This window comes from Erithacus rubecula, assembly GCF_903797595.1.
Source record: "Erithacus rubecula genome assembly, chromosome: 6".
Classification (NCBI taxonomy): domain Eukaryota; kingdom Metazoa; phylum Chordata; class Aves; order Passeriformes; family Muscicapidae; genus Erithacus; species Erithacus rubecula.
The window spans coordinates 29,113,975-29,119,991 of NC_136688.1; the positions used below are offsets into that span (position 1 = coordinate 29,113,975).

The 6,017-nt window shown below is 43.9% G+C and overlaps 1 protein-coding gene across 4 annotated transcripts in view; it reads right to left on the minus strand.

Moving 5' to 3' along the window:
- PALS1 (protein associated with LIN7 1, MAGUK p55 family member) overlaps positions 1-5,558 on the minus strand; it is a 53,465-nt gene extending 47,907 nt beyond the window's left edge. For 2 of the 4 annotated variants that reach the window (XM_079309661.1, XM_079309662.1), the window contains exon 1: positions 5,354-5,558. The gene's annotated coding sequence lies outside the window, so the exon portion shown is untranslated. The remainder of the gene's footprint in view (positions 1-5,353) is intronic. The other 2 variants (XM_079309664.1, XM_079309663.1) reach the window with 1 other exon arrangement.
- Between the last annotated feature and the right edge of the window lie 459 nt (positions 5,559-6,017).

A 6,017-nucleotide genomic window follows, 5' to 3' on the forward strand; every position in this document is an offset into this window, starting at 1 on the left:
AGGAATTATCAACATGCTCCCTTAGCCAACTTGCAGTTTTCTAAAATGCAGTTATCTATAACAGTTTTCCTATAAAAATCAACTTAATTATATTAGCCAAGGTACACTAATTAACATATAATTAATCTCTCTTAAGTTTCTTTAACAGTAGCTGACAAGTAAATGGCAATTTGATAAAACAAGACAAACAAGGGCGATCACCAGCTCTCAACCACAATATTGCAGGAACACTGCATGAGTCGATATTAAGGTGAGGCCTTAGCTTTACACACAAAGGCATCACATTCTAAAGAAAAAGTTGCCATGGTATCTCTGATACTAAAGAATTTAACTCAGTACCACAAACACCATGCAGACAAACTTGCTTCCCTCCCTAATTTTCTCCTCTGCCACACTAAAAACCAGTTTCTAAATAAGTGATTAATAGCAAAGGTATTACCAAAGCATATCACCTCCACTGACCTTTACTGCAAAGATCACCCAGTTAAGAAAACACTTGGGTTTACACTTGAATATTCAGGTGACAGCTCACCATGCTGAACTCTCTGGCACCCAAACAAAGATCAAAATTTTCTTCCAGAAAATCTCAAAAACCAAGTAATTTCTCTCCATAGTGTTTTTACCGTGATATCATACCAGTTATGTTTTATCCACCTTCAGATAAACTCCTTAAAGTTTCATTCCTCTTTAATACACACTTCATTAAACACAAGTCACTCCTGGGACACCACACAGCTAACAGCTCACATATTGTTCACAATATACTGTTAAAATGAGAAGTTACTCTTTCAGGCACTAGCATATGTTATCCTCCTTTGAGATCACACTTTGCACTTGGAACTCCACTCAACACTACTGGTACCTAAATGAATGCTTTTCCAGCCTCTCCTTCCTGACTTTAAAAATATACACTTATCCTTGGAAACAGACTCGGAATGCATACCAGCCACCTCCCAGCACCATCACCAGGTCAAAGAGCAGATGCTGAGGTTGCACTGGCACTTCCCAGTTATCAAAGGTTTATGGTTTTACTGAATTCAGCTTTCTAGAGAGCTTGAAGAAACCACTGAACAACTTCACACAAGACAATTTATACTGACTATTCAGTTGATTTAGATGCTAGCATACTGACTATTACCACACCTGAGTGCTCTTAATACCTTTTGTAAAGGACCACTTAACTGTCCTATAACTTGTAATATACCCTTGCCAGAAATCATGCCTGGTTTAAACTGCTTTTCCCCAAAAAAGCTCCCACGTTTGAGAGGCTTCTGTACTATCTGCTATGGCCAAATAACCAAGCATAACCTAAAACGGTTTCCCCAGAAGATGTATCTTGACACAAGAATGAAAATTACAGTTTGGTTTCTATATTCTATTTCTTAAGAAAAGCTGCATTTTCCCAGAATTTCTACTTAACGTCTACTCCTTTGTTAGACTTATGCAGGACATGAGAAGTTTATTGCCTATGCTGATAAACTGTAGCAAATGCAGACACTAAAGATCATGAGATGTATTGTCACATGTATCAACAGTCAAGCCTTTTCTCTAACCATAGAATTGAAATTTAAAAAATACAACACTAGAGGCAAAATCAAGTATTAAAAATGTTCAAAAAAAACCTATTAGGTATTTCTTATTCATTATTTTTTCTGTAGAAGACAATTATGACCAACCAGAACAGACACATTTGCAACAGGCAAATCATTTAAGGAAACACAAGGCACTGACCAGACCTATTATAACAGATAATAATCACAGGTATGTTGTAACAATTTCATTTCTGTATCTAATTATTTGGCGTCTTAGAAGAAAGAAGAATTAGACCCACAAGGGAACCTAAAAGTCATGCCACCTACTAGACTCCACACCCACAGACAAACAACCAAGACCTGCTCTAAAATGGAAAGGACAAATTACAGGTACTGTTCAAATATCTAATATTCAACTTGAGTGGGAACTGGTCGAGTCAGATAAGAATAAACTTCAAGATCAGAGATTTAAGGCTTCAAAATTTCACACCATGCTAGGGAAAAACACCCTCAAGAAAAATCCCTTTCCTTTACTCCTTCAACACTATGTAAGAAGGGAGACCTGAATGCATATCATTATTTTGTACATGATCAAGCCAGTCTCTGGGCTACATATTCATTCCTTTCCTGACCATTACTCCTCAAGAATCAAACCAAAACACCCATTGGTCTGGCAGTTCAGGCATTCCTTTTGGGAGCTGGCAGCTCCCCTAAAGAGTAGGTCTTGAACCAAGATCTCAACATGCAGGGTAGGTACCCAAACCATTTCCACATCTTTAAAGAAACGCAACATTCCATCCTTTTTCTGCCAAAAGACAAGTGACCATGATTTGGTCTTTCTTCACTGAACTGGGGCATTCTTTTTAGAAGTGTGCATTATTGATGGTATCTGTGTTTGCTTTCTAATCTAACTGATGCAAGCTTTGAGAGTTACATTTTTCTCTTCCCACACACCTATGTGTTAGTGTGCAATTAGACACCTCAGCATTACAAAACAAGTCTTTACCAACAGACATATACAGCTGATCACCTCCCGTTAAAAAAAGGACAAACACCAAAAGCTTACTTTAAAATAGTCTGATATATAAACTTAGTTATAATTTCCTCTTTCTTCTGCTTCATGCTTCAGCCTGAACTACACTTAAGATATTTTGTATAGTTTCTCTAGCTTTGTTTGGGAGAGCAGGAAAGAGGATGTGTACATAAAATGCCCCTGTTGTCTGAACTGCTGTATTCAAGAAAACTCCAAGGTACATAACTACACTAGAAAAGCAATTCTGCCAGCAGACCTGATTTTAAACCATAACTTAAATTGTTTCCACCGAGTTTTCTATCATGGACATATTGCAAAACTTTTTAAATACACAAATGCCTCTCCTTGCCCATTAATAAAAGCAAAACAAGAGAGCAGTATTTAATTAATATTTACAAAAAGTCTTGAGGTTTTCAAATGCACGACCAAGGCAGTAATTAGCTCTCCAAATACCGTAATGTTGAGCATTTCTGCAACAGTGCCCTCAGAAAGTACTTTAAAAATGTAGGTTGCTAAACATTTAAAAATTTCAAACATGGCACATGAATACAAATGCAAATCCTGCTATCTAGGAAGTAGCACACTATTTGAAATTTTAGCCTTCAGCATTCTAAAAGCCTAACACTGTAAAAGGAATGCACTTCAAAGGACAAATTGGGAAAGAAACAGTAGCTGAAACAGTTAAAACTGTTAGCATCTGATACAATCTTTGAAGAGGCATCACAATAGAATTTGCATCTAAAAATGCTGTAAATGTTTTTTAAAAGCCTGCAACTTTTAAGTATAGCAGGAGATTTTAATTAAAACAGAAAATGAAGTATTAGAAAAATGCAATAATTTCATTACAACAAATGCAATTATTTTATTACAAATAAGGGACAACAAATGGATGCACATGAACTTCAGACTATATCAAGTTTTCTGTGTCCATAACTCTTGGCACAAATCCCAACCCCTGCATTGCATTTTCCATGGCTCTATACCATGAACTGCAGTGCTAGTGAAAGATGCCTATCACCCCTCAAAGGTCATAAGTAACTCCTGAAGATTCCTAAACCAGATAGATTAGTCTATGGAAAAAATACTTAGATGCACATTTCCAAGTTCAGAACTTTTGAGAAGAAATTTAATAAAAACTAAGTAAAATTACGGTCTTCACCATCAGCTAATTCTATACAGAAAAAATCACCATCCACTGTTATTCCACACATTGCAAGGCAATATGACACACACTGGAAGAATGTAAACTCTGAAAAAAAAAACTTAAAAGAGTTCAGTGATCATGGACTAACACTTAAATTCCCATTACTTTATTAAGAGTAACAATACAACACTGCTTCAAAATGCTGTAATATTTTTGACACCTTGTTAAAAGTGTCTACAATACTAATCATTAGTTAAGCATTTAACATGTAAAATACTGGATTTTTTTTAAGCACAGCATGCTAGAAAAGACTTCACATGTGTACAATCCAGTCAGATTCTAAAAGTGTTTGGCATTCAGATTTGTAGTAACAGCTCCAATATGATCACATGAAAAAAATATGTACTGTGAAAATTTGGACAATAGATTAAAACCAAGAGCTTGCAGACTCAGATGCCTAAAGACAATAAAAAGATATCTTATTTGTTTACAAATACATGAAAAACACCTCAATCCTCGAAAAGGACAGAGATCCCTTTAAGGCATAGGAAACTGAACACAGAAGCAGCAAACACATGGAAGATCACCATCAGTCACTTGTTAGAAGTCTGACTGCAATCAGCGATATATCATCATGTATCTAGGATGAAAGTATTTTGCTCTATTAAATGAGTTATGGATATAGTCCATGCCAAAATAATTCCAACAGAGGCTTTATTTTTAAAAGAAAATACCCTCACAGCACTAATTTATATTTACCCCTTTTAATACTCCTCATGAAGTTATTTTTGTGGATCCGCCCCATGTGAGACATATAAGAATATTGTTATTTAAGACAGCCTTTGTTTATATATAAATATTCTTCAGTAAGGTCAAATACAAGTTAATTTCATTTTCTCACGCGGTCTGTCTCACCAAGCTCACAGTCCCCGCGTTCTTTGTTGCCTGGCTCTCTCTGTAGTGTCTCTCTCCCCCCACACAACCTCGATGCCTCCGCTGGGAAAGCAGCGGCACCGCAAGAGCATTATCACTACGGCACTACAGAAACGGCGCCGCTCCAGCCGGGATGTGCGCTAACTACTGCTGACTCTAAACACGCTCAAAGTCGCTCACGTTCAACCTGCTTCAACTTAGCCAATACGAAGCGAAAACTTCACAGGGAAATAATTTCCAAACACAGAGCTGCCAGAGCATCAGAAGTGCATGGGAGGGGGGCCTAAAGTTTCCCTCTCCTTGTTTGAACACGTACACGACCCACTACAAGGAGGCAGAGAGAGCACACAGCCAAGTGCGGGAGGTTTTCTTACAACTCCTGGGCCTAAGCTCCCGGGAGGCAGCCCGGGAGAGGGCGGGAGGGAAGCCGCAGGAGCCGCTCTCGGAGGGCCCCGCGCTCCCGGCGGCGCTGCCGGCACCTGTAGCCGCCGCGGCCGGGGCCGCCTCGCCCGGCCGGGACCCGCGGCCAGGGTACAGTCCGGGCCACCGCCGGCGGGGCGCGGGCACCGGCGCCGAGCCCCGAGAGCCGCCGAGCCCGGCTGCGTCCCGCCGTCCCGCCCGGCCTCGGCCCTCGGACCCCCGGGCCTGCGCGGGCGCCCTGGCCGCGGGGGAGGCTCCGGCCAGCCGAGACTCGCGGCTCCGCGACGGGACCTGTTGCTCGCGCGCCGGGCACGGGCGCTCCGCTCACCGTCCGTCTCTTGCCGCCGCTGACACGCTCCGGCCCGGCCGCCGGCTGGAAGTCGAAGTCTGCGGCGTCCCGCGGCGTCCCCGCGCCCAGCCCGCGGAGCCGCCCGGCCACAGCCCCCGCAGCGCTGCGCAGCCGCCGCCCAGCGCGGCCCGGCCCGGCCCCGTGCCCGCCCCAGCGCCACCGCCCCGCCCCGCCGCGCAGGCGCGGGGCCGCCCACGGCCGCCTCGGCCGGCGGGGAGCGGCGCTGCCCCCGGAGGCCGCGGCGGCGGTCGGGGAGCTGCGGTGGGGCTGCCGTCAGGTGGAGTGCGCACGTGAGACGTGGCACCGCTCCTGTGCCTCCTTCCTCGCACGATCCCGGAATCGAATCGGTTGCAAAAGAGCTCTGAGATCCTCGAGTTCAACCTATGCCCGAACAGTACCTTGTCAGCTGGACCCTGGCACGGGGTGCCACGGCCAGTCTTTCCTTAAACACCTCCAGAGAGGCGACTCCACCGCCTCCCAGGGCAGCCCATTGCAGTGCAGTCCGTTCCCGTCGTCATCTCCCACTCTGTCCCACGCTTTCTGTGCGGCCCCGAGCGGGACCGGACCCGCAGCCCGTGCCCCTCGCAGACCCGGCCCCGAACGGGA